General features: G+C 34.9%; 1 pseudogene; it reads right to left on the bottom strand.

Annotated features, from left to right (window-relative positions):
• Window positions 1-20847: 20847 nt before the first annotated feature.
• LOC144371889 (large ribosomal subunit protein eL24 pseudogene) lies at window positions 20848-21339 on the bottom strand (annotated as a pseudogene).
• Window positions 21340-23726: the final 2387 nt, after the last annotated feature.

The raw sequence follows: 23726 nt of genomic DNA on the forward strand, positions 1-23726 counted from the left end.
TAGACCAAATTTCAGGGGAAGACACAGAGGCCACCAACCCCAAAATCAAGGAGGGTCTTTGAGAGTAAGAACAAATACCAGTCACTGTGAAGAGAAAAATGTCAGTTCTCAGGGACCTAGTCTAACTATCTTCCAAAAACAGCTGTGATAGAGCTGTATTTGATCAATATCCCCTGATTCCTTGCACAATGTTATCTTTTATTCAACTGTGATTATTTCTATCACAAATGACATTGATCTCCTTTCTCTAAGGATAGAATGTGAAAACTTCTCCTTCTAAATTTGTTTAGTCTCTGTGGAACAGCCATGTAGTCATAATGACTTTCTCTCACCTAGCAGATGAACCACATGACATCCTAGTAGCTAATGATCCTATAGAAATAGAAATTAAAAAAAATACTTGAAAAAACAAAAGGATCTAAAGAACCCACCACACCTTGCCCTCATTCTGAAGACTCCAAGACTTTTTATCCTGTGCATGGAGAAGGCTTCATGTGACTGCTTAAACCAGAAGGCTGCACATAAAGGACATTTACTCTGTTTCAGAAATCAATATGAAGTCATTGTGTTTTCAAGAAGGCAGGTTGTGGCTTTTTTTTCACAGTTGGCAACTTAGCTCCTTTCTGCTCAGCCCTATTTCACAACTTGGTTTAAGTCTGGCTCCTCTCTCAGTTTGGTAAGGGTCATTTTTAGGGGGTCAATGCATCCTACCTATTCAAACTCAGTACAACTACACCAGAAAGACAGCTGAGTATGGGTGAGAGACACAAAGAGTCTAAGGAGCAGAGGTCCAAACAATTTAAGGACAGATATTCTCCCAAACACCTAGAATTCCAAGAAAGTGTGATCTTGTTGAAAAGGGATGGGAGAGAACAGAAATTATTCCCCAACCAAGAATACTTTCTCTACACTCACTTCTTGTTTTATTAGTTTGGGGTAAAATCTTTATATTTTACAGATTATTTTTTGAATAGCTAAAAATTATAAGGAACCTAATCATCCAAGATAGCAATATGGCTGGGTATCAATGGTGCAACTCTTCTAAAGGCTCTTATGCAGACCTAAGAATGATGGTTTAAAAATATGGATGGTTTAATTCAGATAATGTCCATATGTAAAAAAAAAATAGTTAGTTGCATGTGTGATGAGATTACTACTGTGCTAGGTGATGCTACATTTCTTGAGCAAAATGTTTCAACCCATATACAACTATAGTGCACCTAGTGAACTTCTGGACTAGTGCATTCAAATATAGAAAGATATCACCCAAGTCTAATCCCTGTTACCACTCAGTGCCTCAGAGTGGCCTGGGATACCCAACTCCAGCCTGCATGCCTTAAACAGCTGTCTCTAAGAATTTATGCTAGAAAGCTCATCCAGGTGCCTAACCTGTCCTCCTTCATAGGAGGTGCCACACCAAGAAGAATGACACTGTATTTTGCAGAGTGCATATGGTCTTGAGGATTTCTTTTTTTCAATTTTAAGGCTTAGCATGGACATTCCAATAAGAATGAATGTGTTTGTGTTGCTTGGGGGTTGAGCTCTGACCCTGACCTCAGGGGGTATACAATTACATCTTGCTCCTTCTTCAGTATTGTAAGAGAACTCAAGGTCACTAGTACCTGCCATGTGCCACAGCCACAGTTCTCTGTGTCTGTTTTTCTGTCTCTCTTCTTGCTGCTCACTTTGCCAGCAGAATCACACAGGGAGTTCCTTCATCAGCTCTGTGTAAGGCCATAGTTTGACATGCTGCTTGTTAACACTGGGATAAAACTAGAGCTGTGGTCCCCTTCCCTGTTGGGACTGCTACCTCTACTGGCCAGAAAATACAAGGGTAGTGTGGGTCATGTCTGCCATGACCAAGAGTCTGTGCCAGCATTATGCTCAGCTCCTGGACCAAATTGCCCCAAAAGGCTTGCCGCATTAATTTAACCTTGAAAATTCAAGAAGATACTTACCTCAAGTTTTTACTTCCAGAGATGCATGGCACACCATAGCTTGGAGCATCTTGGGCACATTGCTACCAGTCTAAGCTTGGCTTAGCTAAGGAACTGGTCTTTGGGTAAATAACCCATCTCTCTCCTCAAGATCTGAGGACCAGGCCTGGTTTTCATTAACCTACACTTTATTAGGAAAGGTGTGGTTTTTGGCCCCACTATGTTTCATTCCTTTCTTGCTCCTTTCTCCCTTTTCCCTTCTCTCCCCATATGTATTTTTTTCTCATAATCATGGGCAAGACAACTGTGTACAAGTCATTCCTGGACTCATGGTCATGTGCTTTAATCTTCCCAGTCAATCTTTCAAGTGAAATCTTGTCCCCACTTCATAAATAAAGCAAATCTGGTCCCCAGAATACAATGGATGTTGTTACTGAGAAGCAAAAGTAAAAAACACTGAGAAGGCAACATCTCTAGCAATTAAAAAAATGCAAATTAAAACTAAATATCATCTCATACTAACTATGATGTCAATTATCAAGAATATAAGTAAAAGCAAATTTCGGTGAGGATGTGGGGGAAAGAAAACACTCAAAAATTGTGGTGAGACTTCAAATTTGTGTAACCTCTGTGGAATGCAGTATGCAGATCTAAAAAAAAAAAACACTAGGATTTTTGAACCAATTATCACATTCCTTGGCATATATACAAAGAAATTAATATCAGCATACTACAGTGACACAGCCACACCAATGTTTTTAGCAACCCAATTCACAATAGCTAAGCTATGGGACCAAGCTAGATGCCCATCAACAGATAATAAATAGAGAAATTGTTGTATATATACACACAATAAAATATTACTCAGCCGTAAAGAAGAATGACTCTATGACATTGCCAGTAAATAAATGGATATGGAGACTGATATGCTAAGTGAAAAAGGAGAATCCAAAAAAACATTAGGTGAAATTTTTTGCTGGCATGTCCAGGGTAAACCACAATAAATGAGGGAGGGAAATAGGAGAAGTTCAGTAGATTATCCAAAGAAGCATTCAAGAAAGATAGAATAGATAGGAATAGAAATGACAGAAGAATGAAGGTAACATACCTTAGGTTGTATGCATATAAAAATATATAAATAAATTCCACCATCATATCCACCCACAACAATGAGATTCAGAATTAGAATAATTATAAATGAACACAATACCTTTATTTATTTTATTTATTTTTTTGTGGTGTTGAGGATCAAATGCAGTTCTTCACATGTGTCTGGCAATTATGAATCATAAGTAGGAATTCCTATGCTTGTTTAATTTTACCAAAATAAATTCGGACATATTTAATTAAGAACAACTAAAATAACGTAAATTTAAAAATAATGCATAGGAACATAGGAATAAATTGATAGCATCATTGTCTGATAATGAAATGTCTTTAGGTTTATTCCAGAATTTTCTGAGTCTCTCCCCAAGTGGAGTATGCAAAGGAGTTCAGTCCTGAAAATGAGGTAGAAGTTCAGAATGCTGCAAAGAGGAGCAGAAGGGACTGTACCCCTTTTGCATTGATATGCAGGTAAAGGAATCCAAGGACGCAGGTAATCTCAAGGAAGCCCATGGTTTAACTAGGGCACAGAGGAGCAGGGTGCCATGATCAAGGGTCTGTGCTAGCATTAAGCTCAGCTATTTTTTTTATTGGCACATATATGGAGTTATTCATAGAATTAGAAAAATCTGGAATTAGTTTTCCTGAATTCACAATGAAAGACAAATATTTTTTTTCTCTTTGAAGGGAGAGACCCTTGACCCTCTCTTAACAATTAGTATTGTCTGTAATATGTGATTTTTTTGAAACCCTGATATTTGGGGAGTAAGATACAGAACTCTGCTTTGAATCAGATCTGCTCTGTTTGCATCAAAACAAGAAAGCAAAGGTGAGCAGTTAATAATGTTATTTTTTTTTTCTGTGTAAAGTGCAGAGTGTCCAGCTCTAATTATGGATGCACCCCTGGACAGATTCTTTTTTGCTTTTGAGGAAAGACAGGTGAGCGCCCAGGGCCAAAGTTTCAGGTGAGGTGTGGGGGGGGGAGCCAGACAAAGTGCACAGGTTTGCCTTGGTCTGTGCAATGCTGCCATCATGTGGCAACCACAGGTAATTCTCTTAAAAAATGCCTCACAAGAGAGCAAGGGAGCCCAGAGACAGCTGGGTTGTACACATGTCTGTGCTCTCTGATGTCTCTTCTGTTCTGATCCTTTCATTCTGCCTCCAGATGAAACTCAGAAAAAATCAAGCTCTAATGTTGCCATCCAGGTCCAAGTCTCCTCTAGGGCACCTGCCGAGCCTGCTGGAAGCCTTCACCAATGGGTGCACTTATCATTGTCAGGGTTTACTTGGGACTTAATATTTCTTTTCTTTTGCTACTGTTTTTGTTTTAGCTCTCAACCCCAGATAGCCCATGTACCAGTCAACTCCACTGGGCTTATAGTTCTTTTACAAGATGTATTGACAACTTCCCAAGAGACTAAAAGACTATATCCATTTATGTATTTTTACACAGATAAAAAAAACAAAAATTCAGCACTCTTAAAAATGTTTTGTCGTGGCCTCAGTATAGGAAGTGGCCTAGGTGATGAAACTTTGAAGAATCAAACTCAATTATTCAGCATTAGAACCAAATAGAACTTAGAACTCTGGTAACCAGCCTCACACATTCCAGAGAGGGTGCATTATTCCTCTCATTAAAATGAAAATGCACAAGAGAAAAATATTTTTTTATGATGTATGCAAACCTTCCATGCTTCTAGGCACAAAAATGTCCTGAGCAAATTTACATGTTGTCTCAGCCTTCACACCAGGGTATCAGGATGTATTTACAGGTAAAAGAGAGCAATCCAGACAAGAGCAATCCAGGCACGTCCTCATCTTGGATCACAGCTGGAATGTCTTTTGACCTTCCCCTTCTCTCTGTGTGTGTAGGGGTGGGTAGTAATTGCAGGCACATGCAATGGCAGAATTAGGTTATATTGGGACATGTGTGGTAGGGTGGATATTTAAATATTGGATTCTAGTTTTTCTACTAAAATAATTATCCAAAGACCTTATTCTGTAATCTAATGTATGGAGGCCTATGCATATATTCATCTATTTCTAATCTGTGTATAAAATTTTTCAGTGGGAGTTTCACCTGTGGAAACAGCCATGATGGTTAGGGTTAACTGCTGTCCTACATGTAAGACAAACTCTTTGCAGAGCTTCTTGTAGACCATCAAGAAGCTACATTTTAATTCTGTCTCCTGTGGAAAGAGCAAGTGCACCACAAAACTCACAATGATATCTGAGGTCTGAGGTTAGCTGAGCCTTCTGGAGAATTGTCTCCACAGAAAAACCCTGGAGTTGGTCAGAATATTCCAGAACAAATACCCATGATTGGAAATCCTCTAAACTTTTAGAACTTTACCTCTTGAATGACCTACATGCCTTTTCCAAAATAATCTGGACTGTATTATTTTTCCTGACAACATAATAGGTGTGATATTCAGATTACATACAAGTAGAAATAACAGAAAAATCACATTCACATCAATGTCAGTATTTTTTGGGCACTGAATATTTCTTTTGTAATGTTACTGATTTTGTTTTAGCCATCTGCCTCAGGTAGCCCATGAACCAGTAAATTCCATTGGCCTTCTAGTTCTTTTATGAAAATTATATACAAACATCCTCACCAGGTATGTTTGACACAAAGAGAAGAAAGAGTTATATTAATTAAGGAGGTAAAATAGTATATATTTTGTATTAGTGTGCCATATCACAAATCTCTATATCCCCATCAGGTAAGGAGCTGTGTTTTTGCATACATTAAGAATATTCTAGTAAGAAATGTCTTTTCTTGTAGTAGGTCAGACTTTCAATGCTTTTTAAAGGTGATGTGATCCAATTGTACATTCATTCAGCCAGGGGGAGGGACAGTGTATGTGTGTCCAAATGTGCTGCATTAGTTTCACAGGGCTGATGTAAGACAATGCACTGATGGGGTTACATAGAAATTTATTTGTTCTAATTCTAGAATTTGTATATCAAGGCAATTGCTGGAATAATTTCTTTTGAAGTGCACTCTTTGACATATAGATTGCCATCTTCTGTCTCAATGTTTGCATGACATTTTCCTGGCTTTCTCTGTGTCCTTAGAATTTAATTTGCTCTAAACATTAAAGTTTGAGACACACTTGATTATACTTGCTGAAACCATTTACATATTAAGTGACCAAATTAAGACTACCAATGATTTGAAAAGAATATCCTCACTTAATAGTCTTAATTCAGTCTTTAATAAAGAGCTGTTTTGAGAATAGCTTAATTATTTTTTCCCAGTGCCCATGTAATATTATTCTTCAGTATGTTGCATACACTTAACCTAAGAAAACACTCGCCTTCTTTTTGCAGCCCATTGTTCTATTCTTTGATAGATGTTTAGATATCACTCTTATCCCTGAATTGTATCTAGTTTCTAGTAGTGATTTGATCAGGCCTGTTCTTTACTTGTACAGCTGTGGGCTTTCCCTTCAATTTTTATTGAGCTATGATGGATATTCCTTTCTCTAATGACAAAACAGTAATCACAGCTTATTTATATTTATTCTTTTATCTTATCATGACAGTTTTATTTACTTTTGTCTAATAGTAGCAATCTATTAAAGAATTGTCACTTTGTTATTAGGTGTTCTTGCCTATCTTACATTCAATATATTTGTATAATGGTAGACAGGTTTTCTTTGTTTGGAGATTTAAGTGGCTAACAAGAATATTTGGTATTTTTAAAAACTAGTTATGTTTAATCTAAAGACAATATTCTGAATGCAAAGGTGTCAAGGATGATAATTTCAAAAAAAATTGTGAAATGATGTAATCTTGGAGAAAAGTATATTTTTTCTGCCAAGTAGCTACACTTATGTAAAGATTTATGAAGAATTTTCTTTTTAAGTATAAGAAGAAGCTTTTTTTTGTTTTGATGTTAAAAGAGATATTTCTAAGACAATTTGCTAAATAGATTTTAATTGAAATTATTTAAGTAATTGTGGCATAAACTTTTTTCTCCCCTAACTTAAAACCCATAGAGTCCCCTCTTTAAGCCCAGGTTTTTATTTGTCCAACTAGGTCTAAAAACCCACTGTTTTAATGCAGACTGTTTTTTAAGCTCATTTAGCATGTATTTCTACTTTTGTTATTGAAACAGGAATACAAACCTGAAATATATGTAAAAGTCATGTTTTAAAATTCTAAAATTACTAATAACCTTAGAAAATGTGACAGCTGCTATCACTTTTCATTTGTTTTATGAAAAGTAATTTATATATTCACTTTATATTGATTTTAATCATAACTGATGCTTTTCATGTTTGGGTGAAACAAAAAAAAATGAAGAATCAACATCTCATTGTCTTAAGAAATTGTTAGGCTGAGCAAATGGTAGTGCAAAGTTTCATAGAACCATTCTGGAAGATACCACTAAGAAAATGTTCCAAACTTTTGGAGCATTTTACATAAATGTTTCAGAAGTTTGCAGCATTGAACACAATATGATAGGTAAAGGTGTCAGAAGTGCTAGAGAGAAATTTGTACTAGGGATGGGGAGGTAGATTAAATTAAGCTCCTTCTTAATTGTTATCAATAACATCATGATTCATGGAGAAATAATCATTCTAACTTGATAGCAAATAAATATCTATACATTTATTAACTTGTGATCTATCTTCATTTTTAATATTATGTTTATTCAAAAAGTGTGAAAGGATATAAAATGAAAAAAAATTTAGTTTTATAAGTTTTTTTTTTTAATTTGCAGATTAACTCCAAAGAGTGCTTAACTTTGAATGATCTAATGAAGTAAAAATACTATTAAGGCTTTAGCTTCGTGTACCATCAAACAAATGGTAGAACATTGTGGTGGTAGTTTGTTATTGTTGTTGTTGTTGTACAAAGAGATGAAATGAGACTGATTATGAATATTTACACATCTGCAAAGCCATTTAAGTTTCTAGTGTCCACCAGAGTGTCTGCCTACTTATTGGCTGGCTTGGTTATGAAACATTTAGAAAGCCCTTCAGTACTTGTTTTACAAGCAGCTTTTTTCATTTTTTTCGTACAAATCTTCATTAATTGCATGTATGAAATTAATCATCCAGCAAACAAAGGGAGTATTACACTTAGTGTATATATGTATGTTTTTGTGTGTGTATGTGTGTGTGTGTGTCTGTGTATTTGTGTATGTGTATTTTTTTTCAAAATTATATTCAGAAGTGAGGTAAGTGTTTCAATTCAGTCATGGCCTCTTCCTACACCTATTGTGCCTGTGATGTTTCAGGAGTTCTTACTAATATTGCAGGTATTTCTTTCTCTTTTCTATGCTGTGATTATTATAAGCCAATAAATGGAATAAATATATCTCAGAGATGTCAAGTTTTATCTCACTTATTGGGCATCTGTAGGCCTAAGTGAATAATCAGTGTTTTTTTTTTGGCAAAAGCAGATTTTAAGTTCCTTGATATGAGAATTTGTGACCATTTAGCAGAAGTTGTCCCAATGGGTATGACTACCAATAGAATATGTATGATATAATATGATGGCATGACTTGGTAATAGGAATAAAATTAGTTTAACCTGATTTATTTATTTATAATTATATATTTTATAGATATTTAATATACATATAATTGTATACTTATATATTTATGATTTTAAATATATGAATCTCTCTGTCTCACACACATATATGTTTATAATATTGTCTTTAAGATAAGCAAGGTTTGGGGATGGTTTGGGGTGAGTGTAATGGTGAAAAGACCAAGGACAATTGCTGAATTTTTGACTTGAGCACTCTAGGGTAGTTGCTGATAACCAATCCTGTATGGGGCAGAAAGACCAAATGAGGCAGGGAAAAGAGTGCTAGTCTTAAAGAAGGCTTTTGTGTTGATGTTGTGATTTCTCCTAGATATCCAATTGAACATGTCTGAAGGTGACAGGAGAGGACTGGGAAGAAAATGAATATTTGGGAGGCAGAGGAATTTGGAAAATACTGCCATGAGACTGAGCATGACCCTGGGTGTGGGTGAATATATAGAAGTACAGGGACCATTTCTCTGATCTAGGGCTCAGAGAAACCTATATTTATCAATGGAGAAAAAAAGTCTATGAAAAAGGCAGAGAGTTCTGATAGCATCCAGGTAAGGAGATAGAAAACCAGGGAAATGTAATGACATGGATTTCTGGAAGAGATGAATTTAAAAAGAAATGCAGAACCTTGTGTTCTGGAAACCACTAAAAGTGAACTACATGGTGGCAAAGGAGAGACCTTGAGATTTGGCACCATAGTGGTTTATGATGATCTCAGTGAAATCCCTGTTTTTAGGTTGTGGGAACTGAGAGCAATTGGATGATTTATGGAAAAATTAATGTCAGCTTAGTGAAGGCAATAGCTGGAGATTGTTTTTCTAATTGTGCACAATGAGATAAAGGGAGACTTAGTCAGATGTTAACATTTATAATTTCTGAGATATGGAAAAAGATAATTCCTGCAGTTGCTTGTTTGTGGCTGCAGAAATTTTTTTTCTATTATCATGTCTGCTACCCACACCCTGAAGTTGATTTTTTAAAAGGAATATGGAAGCCACATAGTAATTTCTGGATAGTAGGAAGGGTGCTGGGGCAGGGCAAGGGATGAAAGTAGAAGATAGATAATTAAATATGATCACTGAGTACCATGCATTTGGAATTATTATGCTCAATTCCATTAACATATGCAATAAATATTTGTTAATTAAAAACAAATTAAAACTAATTATTCTATTTGATCACTGAAAGGTAGGCACTCAACACTGAGAGAGAGAGTATTCTTATGCTTTGTTTCCTGCTTGTGAAAATGGTCACTGTCAATCACCTATAAAGAGAACTAATTAAATAAGTGGAGATTCCTTGGAAAGCTGGGAATTGAACCACCATTTGACCCAGCTATTTCCCTTCTCTGACTATACCCAACAGACTTAAAAAAAAAAACATACTACAGGGACACAGCTACATCAATGTTCATAGCAGCACAATTCACAATAGCTAGATTGTGGAACCAACCTAGATGCCCTTCAACAGATGAATGGATAAAAAATGTGGCATTTATACACAATGGAATAGTATTCAGCACTAAAAAATAACAAAATCATTGCATTTGCAGCGAGGTGGGAGGGAGTGGGAGGGAGAAGGGCAATTGCATGGAAAATGGAGGGAGACCCGAATGTTTTCACAAGATAGATATATGGACATACACGATGGTTTGAGGAGGAAGGGAAGAAAAAAAGAGAGAGAGATAAGTGTCCCAGTAGAATGGGTAGAGAGATGTGATGGGAGGGGAGGGAATATTAATTTGATATTTTAACATGTGTTGAGACTTATTTGGGGGCTTATCCTATGATCTATCTTGGAGACTGTTCCATGCACTGATGAGAAGAATGTGTATTCAAGTTTTCACCAGACAGCTGGACCTGCTAGCATCTTGATCTTGTGCATTCCAGTCTCTAGAACTATGAGAAAATAAAATTATGTTATTTGTTAAAAAATAATAATTTTGGAAGGAATAGTATGGATTTGTAATGCCTTGTTGTCAGCATGATGAGGTTACCTAATGGTCACTGAAACATTTAAAGTGCTACAGTCCATCCATTGTCAAAAGTCATTTGTGCCAGGTTCATTCTTTGGAAATGTAATACATTTTTCTTATTTCTTCATTATTTGTTGCAATCAAGTCACTGAATCTGCCCATCCATAAAATAACAAGGATTCTAAGCTCCACATGTAGGAGGGGATGTTATTATCCTGCATTGTTTTGAACTCTTCTATATAAAAGAATTGTCTGTTTCTATCACTTTTTATCAATGAAGTCTATTATGTTTTATCAGTAAATATAGACTCATTTGCTGCTTTCACTTATAATTTACTGTAAAAGGTTTTTGTTTTATTGCTCACATTTTTCCAACTTTCACTATTTCAGGATCTTTTACATTAGTTCTTAAGTCACTTTTCAGAAATCCACATATGGGACACCTTGGAAGATTCTCCTCCTACTCTTTCTTCTCTTCCTCCTTCATATGTTAAGGCTCATTTTTTAATTTATCTTACCAGATCCTAGAATCAGCACTTTCTCCAGGGAAATATACACCTTTTTACTGGTATTTTTAGGGAAACATGTACTTTTTCAGGTCCAATGCAAAATGAAAACTTACAGTCCCTGTCTAAAAGCAGGTGACCTGTGCCATTGACATCATGCCATAGAAATCTATTTCATTCTTCTGTGGTCTCTTCATATATCATGGTACAGTTTGTCTGTCTTATAATTGTTCTTTTTATTATAACATTTTTAATTATTAGCAAGACTTCTAACATTCATCTTTAAGTATACTACATCAATTTTATATGCAAACTTACTAAAAAGTCACATTGTAGAGCTTGCACATACATGTTGGGTTCATTAATACCAAAGAAGTAAATATGTTACACAGAACCACTGCAATTGTTTTTACTACACATTGATAACTGTGAAAGTTTCTCCACCTGGTTTGTTAATGAATTTGAAATAACTGGAAGAAAAGTGACTGTGGATCACCCTACTTTCCCTTATCTTCAGCTGGAGAGTTGGGCTGACACAGTGAAGTACCTTGAGTGACAAAGCTGTCTTCTTTCTATATTTAAGTCTAATTCTGTTTGGACATTAATGTGTGGTCTCCCTGGGTTTTATCATCCTCCCTTTTTTTACTTATGTGTGGATAGGACATGGTCATTTGTACCCAACTTTCTCTTAGCTCCCATATTTTCTTGGCCCACTGGACTTCTATGCTGATGGGAATGAAATCTCAGTATGCATGAGGTTGCCAAATGTGATATATCTGCAGGTTACATTTGTGTGCTGTGTTCATACCTGTGGTCCATTGTCTTCTTGGAATTTACTTATGAAAAGTAAGTAGTAAGATATAATCAATAAAAATTATGATAGCAATAGCACAATATTCAATAAAGGACAGGTCCACTTTGAGCAGGAATCCTGACTGTGTAGAAGAGCATCATGTGGTAGGCCTCATTTCTCTGTCTTCTGCCTCCTTCTCTCTCTCCATCATTCTGTCCTCCCTCCATCACTTGCTTCCTTCATTCCTCTCTTGCACAATAGTAAGAACACTGAGTAGGATATATGTACTCTGAAAACATATATAAGTGAACATTATAGTATTGCAAAGTGTAAGTACAGAAGTATTCTTCAAATATCTAGAAGTTATTTATCTTAAACAATTAAACTTTTATATCCATTGAAGATTAGCACCCATTTTACCTGAATCACATTCCTTTGGAAACAACATACTATTCTGTTTTTTTTTTTTGTTGTTGTTGTTGTTGTTTTTAAAGAAAGAGTGAGAGAGGAGAGAGGAGAGAGAGAGAGAGAGAGAGAGAGAGAGAGAGAGAGAGAGAGAGAGAGAGAGAGAGAATTTTTAATATTTATCTTTTAGTTCTCGGCGGACACAACATCTTTGTTGGTATGTGGTGCTGAGGATCGAACCCGGGCCGTACGCATGCCAGGCGAGCGCGCTACCGCTTGAGCCACATCCCCAGCCCTATTCTGTTTCCTTTTGTTTTTGCCACTAAGGATTGAATCCACAGTATTTAACCACTGAGCCACATCCCCAGAGTTTTTATTTATTTATTTATTTATTTTTAATTTAGAGACACAGTCTCACTCAGTTACTGGCTTAGTGCCTGGCTAATTTGATGAGGCTGGTTTTTAACTTGTTATCTTGCCACCTCAGCTTCTCAAACCACTGATATTCAAGGTATGTCCCAATGTGCCCAGCTTGTCTACTGGTTTTTCATAGGGATTTTTGTGTGTGTGTTTTAGAATTTTATAATCTTCTCAGGTGATGTGTAATTAATTTCTCTCATTCTAACAGTTAAATCTTTTCCCTGTTCATGCATTAGTGTGCTGTGCAGAAGCTTTTGGTTTAATAAAATTATACTAGTCTGTTTATGGTTCTGTCCTCTTTCATTTTACTGTCATTGCCAAAGCACCATTTCTTAAAGCAATGTTGTAAAGTGTTTCTTCTGTGTTTTCTTTTATATTTTGCTCACAAACTTATGCTCTTCTTTCTTTCTTTTTTTTTTTAAAATTTAGATTGAAAAATAGCAACTTCATTTGCTTGTGTGGTATAGCATGATATTTTGACACATGCAACACTGTATAATGATCAAATCAGAGTAAAGATAATATTTATCACCTTAGTAGGATGGGAAAAGATTAGTAAATGGAACCCAAGCATTTTCTTCCAGAAATTTTACAGACTCACGTCTCACTGTTATATTTTTTTCTCTCTGACTTGATGTTTTGATATGGTGTAAAAAAAGTCTTGGTTTTCTTTCTTCCCCATGTGGACATAGAGTGTCCTCAGCACCATTTGTTAAGGAGACTATCCTTTATCCATTCTGTATTATTTACCCCCTCCTCAAAGATGATTGTGAAGTGAATGTCCGGGCTTATCCTTGTTCTCTTTTCTGTGCATTGGTCTGTACGTTGCCTCTATTTCAGTACAACAGTGTTTTAATTTTTATAGTTTGCAATTTGTTTGATTCTATCTTTTTGGCATTTGTTACAATTATCTATACTAAACAGTATAATGCATTGGCACAGCATGTATAAATGGAGTATAACTTCACGTTTTTCTTGTTGTACATGATGTAAAATTGCACCAGTCATGTAATTGTATAAGCATGGAGGGTAATAACATCTGATCCATTTCATTATCCTTCAAAACCTCATACCTACTTTCCTCCCTACTTTTTTCTCTTTCTAATCCAAAGTGCATTTAATCTTCTCTAGTCTCTTTTATTGTGAATAGCATTTGCACACCAGATAAAATATTCAGCGCTTGGAACTTTTCTGTTGGTTTTTTAGATTAGCATGGTATTCTCAAGTTCCCTTCATTTGCTGGCAAGTGGCATAATTTCATTTTTTTTAGGGTTGAGTAATATTACACACACACACACACACACACACATGTGCGTGTGTGTATGTATGTGTGTGTGTGTGTGTGTGTGTGTGTATCACATTTTATTTATGTATTTTTCTGTTGAAGAGAGCTAGGTTGGTTCCCTAGTTTAGACATTGTGAAATGACCTACTCTACATTGATGTGACCACCAGCAATATATGAGTGTACTATTTCTCCCATATCCTCATGAACACTATTATTGCTTGTATTCTTGATAATTGCCATTATGACTACATTCTAGTGAAATGAAGTATTGAAATAGTTTTGATTTGGATTTCTCTAATTGCTAAAAATGATGGTCTTTTTTATATGTTTTTTGATCAATTGTATTTCTTATTCTATGAAGTGTCTGTTCAGTTCATTAGTCCATTTATTGATGGGTTATGTCTCTTTTTTGGCATTAATATTGTTGAGGTCTTCATATATCTTGGAGATTACTGCTCTATTTGATGTGTGTGTGACCTGCTCCTTGAGGGGTGGGTTGGTGGGGGGGCTTGGGCTCCCAGTACTTGGAGAGGATGTGGCCCTGGCGACCCTCTCTCTGAGGATGACCAGGACACAGGACACAGAGAGAGCATGGTCCCCAGGGATATTGCCGGGGGTTCCCAGAACTTAAAGAGGGCACCCTGAACCTTGACAGGTTGGACCCCCTGCTCCTTAGGGGTCGAGCAAATGACGCCCCCTTCACACTGCCTCTGTTTCCCCTGGAGCTGCCTCTGTTGCCCAAGCTTCCCTGTGTTGCACAAACCTGAGCGCCTTGGCTGCTCCTGTGTAAGCGGGCTCTTGGGGAGCAGCCTCTAGCCTGCCTTTTCTTTTCCTTTTTTTTTTGCCTTTTGAAGAGAGAAGAACAAAGTGTTCGATTTTGCACTATTTATGTTTCTAATAGGGAAGAAACAGTTGTGTGTGCATGTATGTTGTGTTTGTTTTTGAAAAAAATGTGAAGAAGAAAAAAATACTATGCCTTTTCCTTGCTCTGGCTACCCCCTTCTGTCCTTCTGACACCCCTGCCCCCTGCCCTTTTGTTCTTTTGTTTTTGTTTTTGTTTTGCTGTGGGTCCACATTCCTCTTTGTAATCTGTTGTTCTCCCAGTTTTCTGTTTTCAGTATAAGTTTCCCTTGTGTTTAGGATAGACAGCTTTTATAGTGTTCAGATATGTCTCTACTATACATAGTTTTCTACTGTTTTGACCATGTATTTAGTGAAATGCTTTTCCTGCAATTATTGAGATAATTTTCTTACTCTTGCCTTTACATCTATTTACTTAAAAAATGTTTATTTATTTCCATGTGTTGAACCAACCCTGCATCCCTGGGAAAAACCCTACTGATCATGTTGTAATATCTTTTTAATATGATTTTGTACGTTGCTTGCCATAATTTTAATGAGAATTATTACATCATTGTTCATCAGGAATACTGGTCTGAAATATTCTTTCCTTGATTTGTCTTTATCTGGCTTTTGCATCAGGTTGATATTAGTTTCATAGAAGGAGGTTAGAAGGTTTTGCTATTTTCTATTTCATAAAATAATTTTAGAACAATTAGTGTTCATTCTTTTTTCAACTTCTTGTAGAACTGGGGTGATAATTCCTCTGATGCTGGGTTTATCTTATTTGTTAGGCTTGTGTTAAAGCCTGGCTTGGGAGAATCAATGTAGTACACTCAAGACTTCATGCTTTAGAGGATAAATGACTACCCTAAATTAGCTTGCTTTGAAAAATGTTAGTTGTCAAAAGAACAATATATTTTTAAACATTTTTTGTTTTCCCCAGGAGAGGACTGACACCTCCAAGACTCCTTTCTTTAAAAATGTGTGTGTGTGTGTGTGTGTGTGTGTGTGTGTGTGTCTCCAGAGTTTTGTGGTAACTTAGTAAAACTGCATTAAATAACACAGCCATGACTCTAATTTGGGTATTTTACTCAAGGTTTTTAGCCCACATCTTAAATTTTTAATCCAAACAACACTTAAAGTAGCTATAATTTCTATCAGAGTCTCTACATGGAAGTATGAAATGATGGGATAAAATATTTTAATAATCTAACTCTCCAATATTATCAAATTTATTTCCAATGGAATTTAATGTTATTTATACTCTTGACATAATGCTCCTGAAATGAAGGTAAAAAGCTTTGAAATAAATAAAACACATGAGGATCAGTCAAGGGAAGTGATAGAGTCCCATGGGAGCAGGATGTAGATCATGAAATGCTTCTGAATTAAAAGCTAAGTTCCATGAGAAGTGGAATCAACATTTTTCATGTGTGTGTGTGTGGGGGGGGGCATGCATGCACACACATTGGGATAATTACTAAGTAAAATATTTAGGTGTTTGTAAAGTAGGAGAATATAAGAAAATATCACAGTGTTAAGAAATAGGGAAATAAGGGAAGCACTATCATAAACATCATGCTGAATTTAAATGGAAATCCAAATGTGAAGCCTAGATATGTTTTGTAAAAAGCAATGAACTTAAGCAAATAGAACATCAGTTCTCTTGCTGCTGAGGACAGAGTAGAAGACAATAGTTTACACACATATTTTTAATAAATTCAATAAAAATTCTTCATTTCAAGAGAAACTAATAAACCAGGTTGTGGTAGAAGAAACTGTCAAGTTCAACTTGTTAAACTGTTCTTCACACATCTATGACTGAGAAGGAAAAATGACTATTTCCCATGAATAAATTCAGTAATAACAGAAAGTCTTCTCAGATGAATGGCTACACTTTGAATAATGCTGTAGTATTCCTTCACTCTGGTGCTCATCTAGAATAGTCACTCAGTGCCTGAAAGACTCATGGATAAATAGTAGGTACCCAGGGCTTTGAGTTTTTTTCAAGAAAAAATTTTCTTTTTTTCCCAAGCTTTGGCCATCCTGATATCAATGTATGGATTGAGATATTTGGGGCAAAGTTGTACTCTGATGATCCAATTACCTTTCTCTTTAAAATTACCAAAAAACTTCTATACAAAATGCTTACTTTAAGAGTAGAGGAAGGAGAATAGGGAGAAGGAGAAGGGAGAGAAGGGGAGAAACTGGAGCCTGAAATAGAGTAAATTATATCCCATGTATATATGTATGATTATGTAAAAACAAACCCAAATATTATGTATAATAATACAAGCAAAATAGTATATATGTAGGGGATGAAGTTGGGACTCAGTGGTAGAGCACTTGCCTAGCATGTGTGAGATACTGGGTTTTATTCTCAGCACCACATATAAATAAATGAATAAATAAAGATCCATCAAAGAAAAGAAAAGAAAATGCTTACTTTACTTGAACACCCAAAGTCTGCTGTCATTCATGAAATGAATTTGTCTTTGAAAAACATTTTTTCTTTAAAGTTTTCAGTGAACAAAATCATCCTTTGGTATTTGGGTAATAAATAAGTAAAAATTTATTTGAAATTTTAAATATTTATCAAGAAAAAACAAAATAACTTTAAATTATCATAAACTGCTTTTATTACAGAAAAGTCAATAATGTGATAGAAAATAAATTGGTTTTTATTTCTGTTGTCATGTTTCTTTTTCTTTTTTCTTTTCTTTTGTTCTGTTCCTAGCAAAACAGTGTAAGGCCTCTCACTCTACCCCAGATATGTATGGCTTGGTGTATAAGAATATAAATTTTTATAAATCCCAAACTAATGTTTCATGTGAGTGTGTATACTCTTACAATATATTTTTCAGGTCTTTCAATTGAAAACAATTTAGAGTAATGACACTCTATATAAATGAATATGCTTCTCATAGAGCTTTATTTTCCAAATGACTAGTTTCTGAGAAGTAAATATGAAGAATGAACTGAGACATCTTCTCTTAAAAAGAAGTCAAGGAAGGGATGGAAAATGAGAAATAAGAAGAAAATAACCAATGAAATGAGAAAGGAAGAAAGTAGACAAGAGAGAAAGGAAGGAAGAAATTTGACTAATGGTTTTTCTCATTTGGGAATGGAGATAGGTTAAAGAACCTTCTTCCTGAGGGAGCCAGTTTTTTTTTTCAATTTCCCCTTTTCATTGTAGTCTATCTTCTCATTCTCTCACCCTCATCATATTGAATATTTAGCAGATATACATTGTCATTCTTAACCAATCTGTGCTTGAAGATAATTTTTTCAGCTACTGTACAGTCCAGCTTAGCCATGAGCAGGTAGTTTAAAAACTGTAGAAAAAAAAAAAACGTTGATGCCAATCATGCAGGATTTTCTCTTTCCCATTCTAGAAATGAAAATGAGACCCTCTTCTCTGTTAACCTTGTCTGAGAAATGTAAGGGAAGGTGCTGACTGGCCCTGATCATGCCCAACTCTACTAAATATTGTTGTGAGCATAATGGTACTTGATCTGGGAAGATATGACTCACAGACCATGTTATCTGTTTCTGGTAGGTTAGTGTTAGTAACTACCATAGCTCAGAATTGGAAGATCAACATGGGAAGTGTTAAGTATATTTTTTTTAATGAAGAAAGATTATGGAGCTATCAGTACCACCAAATGCCTATTATTTATCTGATAAATAGGACTGTGTTTCTCAATAATATCACCCACAATTTATCTACCCCTTAATGTGTATCAGCAAACCCCTTTACTTGGACTATCTTCATTTATTTCAACCAGAATTATATTGGTAAGAAAAAGAAAGTAATCTCATTTTATAGGTAACATATTGGAAGTGAGGTGGACTTAAAAAATATATCAGATAATTTTCACATGAATATGAGTTTAGTAAAATAAGTTTAGAACATCTTTTTCTTAATATTTAATGATTTACTATTTGTGGAGCATAGTGATAAATAATTATTTTTATTGATGTATAAGCATCTTTTTAATGTAAGGTAATAGTTTATTCAACAAGGGCTTATGTTCACTGTTCTCTAAGAAGATAATTAAAACAGAAAAAAATAGATTTTCTTGACTTTCTTGTTTGAAAATATACTTCGCAGAAAAAAATATACAAAAAAAAGAAGAAAGAAAGAAAGAAAGAAAGAAAGAAAGAAAGAAAGAAAGAAAGAAAGAAAGAAAGAAAGAAAGAAAGAAAAAGAAAGAAAGGGTTGTTGGAAATTATTAATTATCAGTACAAATATTATTGTTGAGGGCCAGTTTTAGGGCCAGATATTTTTGAGGCTAGGAATATCACCAAGCCTTCTTTGATTGTTTTAATGAACAGACTTTATTTTAAGGAGAGTTGTAGATTTACAGAAAAATGAATTATATAGGACCATGTTCCCATATGCCTTCCCTATTCAGAATTTCTACTCTTTTTTTGTATATTACTGAGAAACATTTGATGTAAGTACAAAATGAAAATATTTTGCCAATAATGGTGGTACTAAATAATTATTAATGGCAATAAATAGTTTAGTTATATATTAAAAAATTAATTTTACAGTTTTTAAAGCATTGAGAAAGAATAATGTCAATTTTCATCATGATGGCATCTTACAGAGTAGATTCACCATGACAGAAGTCCCTGTTCTTCACCTCTTTAACATCTACTCTGGCTGGTTTCTTGGCAATGTTTATCATTTTTAATGTTTGACTTTTCCAGAATGTCATAGATTTGGAATGACATGAATATGGCATTTTAGACAATATATTCTTTCTGGAAATATGTATTAATAATGCCTCCATGTGTATTTATGTTTGATAGTAAATTTCATTTTATTAAATTTTTTGAGTGACCCTTCAGTGTTTGGACGTATCAAAGTGTTTACATTAATAAGAGGTAAATGGCTACTGAAATATCTCTTAGCTGCTTTTTTTTCTTGGCAATCATGAGTGAAGAAGTTGTGGACCTTTGTATCTTGGTTTTGTGAACACTTGTATGTGGACATAGCTTTCAATTCCATAGAATTAACACTGAGAAATACAATTAGTGAGCCATATTAAGTGTATATTGTGATTTTTAAGAAGCTACCAAACTGTCTTCCAGAGTTGCTGTCCAATTTTGCTATCTCAACAGCAATGTATGAGAGTTCCTCTCTTTCCCTATCTTTGACAGCTTTTGATATTGTCAGGTATGAAATTTTATAAATTTTTATAAGTCTTTTTAATTTGTAATTTCTTTTTTTTCTCCCCAAACCTATTTATTATACCCAACAATTAGAATAATGCCTGAATTTAACATGCACCAGAAAGAAAATTAGTAATCCATTAACTTGGATAATTGGGGATGAATAAAATGTTGACATGCACCATAATTCTACCTTGAGAAAAATTGTTTAAAACATGGCTTATGCATTGTTGTATCTTTGCAACTCAGCACAGGTGGGCAGAAAATAAAGACATGTATAGAGTACAAGCCTGTTCACAAATTATAATATTTTCTTATCTCATTACACATTTATTGATCATAAGGCTACTGAGCAATTTTATTTTATTTGGCACAGCTTTGTCAAGAGTCTTAGCTCAACAAACTAGGACTGGGAATAGGTAAAATATACTCTTATTCAGTGTCCCTGGTTTCAGAGACAGAATATATAGCCAGAATAGAAAGGGGGATGTTATTTTCTGGGAGCAAGAGATTAATACAGCTATTAATTTTTGGCACCATCAAATCAGATAATAGCTAGTGGTGGGAGAAGGGGGGGTCCCAATGTATAAGTCAAACCCAATAAAAAACCAAATGTGCCCGTTATAGATAGAGAAATGACAGGAAAAAAGCATTTGAATAGTCAACTTGGATTAAATCTATGCAATATTCCACTACTTTCAGTCTGTGTAATGTGTCCTAAACACATCAAAGCAAAGCTAGCATTCAATCATACATCTTTATTGCCTTATTTTAACATTTCTCCAATTAAAAGAGTTACATCCTTATTTTAAAATCTCATCTGCCAATTTAGCATTTTCCACCAACTCGGGGAGCAGAAAACTTCTCAGGTTTCACAGTCTTTTTCTGAGGTGTTGCCTCTGTGGGAGTCTTAGCAGCAGCCATTGCCATCTTTTTAAAAGCCTGCTTAGCCTTTTTGTTTGTTTGTTTGTTTGTTTTGCTTTCTTGGCAGACTAAGAGCTTGCTTTCATTGAGCCTTTTAAACTTCTGGTTTCTGATTCCTCTTGGCCATGATATCTGCAAGGGATGCACCAGTGATGGCCCTCTGAAATTTGGCCTCAAGTTGGGTTCTCTTCTTTTGAATTTCTTCTGACTGGCTTTTTTGTGCTTTCTTCTGTAGAGGACAGTACAGTTTATCTGCTGAGGATTCCTCTTGGATAGGAAAGCCAACTCATATTTTGCATTAAGAAATTGGAAAACCTTTCCGTCAGTCCTTGTATAGTGACTCCTGTATATGGGGTGTATCTTGTACCCACTAAAACTGCACAGCTTGACCTTCATGGCAGTAGCTGCTCTGTAATTTCTTAATGACATATAATATTCAGCATCTTTTCCTATGCTTTCCAAATATATAGTTTGTTATTCTGAGGAATATATTTATTTCTTTCATTCAAATTTAAAATAATTGTATTAGGGTAATACTGAAATACAATAAACTATACACATATAATTCATACATTGTCAAGTTTGCAGATACCTATTTACCAGTGTAACAATGACCACAATCAAGTTTTTAACATTAATAGTTTATGCAGATGGTTCTTGGTGCCCTGTTGTATTTCTACCTCTTGTTTCCTCCTCCAAGGGGCGGGGGAGACAAAATAAAACAAAAACAAAAAACAAAACAAAACAAACAAACATAAAAACCTGACTGACTTTGTATTGTGATACATGATACAGTAAATTGGAAATCACACAAGTAAATTGTCAGAGCCTTAGTCTGCATAGATAGTGATCTTGGAACAATCAGTCATCCCTCAAACTTAGTTTACTTATGTGTAAGATCAGAAGTCTTCCAATCAGGACTCATGATACTTGAAAGATAAGGACAAAGTGAATAATGAATCAAGAATACTGCCTGACACAGAGAAGGCTCTTGATTTCTAGTATCCAGTGTTACCATCCATGCTTTAGTTTGTTGATGCAGAGTAAATGTGGGTGACTATAAATCCATAGGTTTTTTTTAATTTTATTTGTTCTTTTTATAAAAAATGGTATAGTAGATATAGAAAAGAATTTGATGATTACTAAAATTTTAAACAGAATTACCACATGACCTACCAATTTTATTTCTAGCTATATTTTCAAATGAACTGAAAACAGATATTCAAACACTTGAACATGAATATCAATTACATCACCATTTCCATTAGAAGATATATAAAAATCCAAATTTTCATTAAGAATGAAAACAAATGTGTCTATGTATTTATATGTATCCTTGTCTGAATAAGCACATGTACATATATATGTTCATATTTATATATCTATATCTCTTTATAGCATCCATATATGTTTGAATATTATTCTGCAATAAAAATGAAATTCTGTTACAAGTGACCATGTTGACAAATCTCAAAAATATTAAGAAAAGTAGACAAAATCAGACATGAAATTTCACCTGTATTATAACTACATTTATATTAAATACTCAAAATTTGAAAATCATAGAGTTAGAAAGGAGAGAGTTTGTTGCTTTATGGCCAATGGATTCCAAACATTAGGCATTTTTGGAAATTTAAGTATATTCATGTAGTCATTGATACCTATTCAGACTGAGTAATGGCCAAAGCCTCCACAGGAGAAATCACAAAAGAGGTCCATCTCCCATCTACTTAAATGTTTTGGAAATATGAATATTTCCATGTCTATTAAAACTGACAATGACCCAGTCTATACTAGCAAGACTTTTCAGGTGGTTTGCAAAAATTGGTAAATATGCCACATAACTTGGGTCTCCTTTAACCCTCAGGCTCAAGGCATCATAGAAATAATGTATGAGAAATTAAAGACCATGCTACAAAATAGAGGAGGAAAACTATACAAATTCCCTCTTGATGCCTTGAACCAAACCTTGTTTGCTTTAATTTTAATTTCAATGTCAAAATCTTGTATTGATTGGGTCCCCCTCTCAGGGACCTAGGGTCTCATGGAAGGATCCTAAAACTAATGCATGGGATGGTTCAGGGATCCTCCTAAACATGAGTTTGAGGGTTTGTATTTGTTAACCATAAAAGTCAATACCTGGACCCTTAAAGCCATCAACAAAAAGATGAAGAAATTAACTCTGTAGAAAAACCCTGAAGGCAAAATTTCAACAATGCAAATTGACCTCACCTAAAGTAACCTGGATAATATTAAATACCTTTTTGACAAAGCCACCAGACTGGCCTCTTTGCCTGGTGGCAACCTAATTCCTGGACCTATGATAGTGAACATATTGTATGCACCTCTCACTGCTAACAGTTAGGCCTCACATCAGGTAAGTTGAGCTTTGGTCACTAAGCCACCTTCTGTAGCAGTGGCCAATTGTGAAGAAACTTTATATAAGTTTTTCTCTATTAATTCCAACCTTATTGATTCTGACATAAATTTAAGAGCTAACCATAACTGGAAATGCCAGCATATCCATATCTACTCTGCCCATTTGTTTCTCTATAGTAGATGTAATAAAATCTACAATCCAGACAGCTAAACCCTTTGTTTTGCTCTTGCCAAAATAAGTCATGTTTGGCTGACCTTAGAGTTTTAGATAATACTACCTATAGCCATATACTTCCCTTGGCAAAGAACAGTAGATTAAAGAAATGGGGAGGTTGAGGGAGGAGGGAAGTGCTGGGGAATAATATTTGTCAAATTATATTGTTATACTGTGTGCATGTAAGAAT

This window comes from Ictidomys tridecemlineatus, chromosome Y (genome assembly GCF_052094955.1).
Source record: "Ictidomys tridecemlineatus isolate mIctTri1 chromosome Y, mIctTri1.hap1, whole genome shotgun sequence".
Taxonomy (NCBI): Eukaryota; Metazoa; Chordata; class Mammalia; order Rodentia; family Sciuridae; genus Ictidomys; species Ictidomys tridecemlineatus.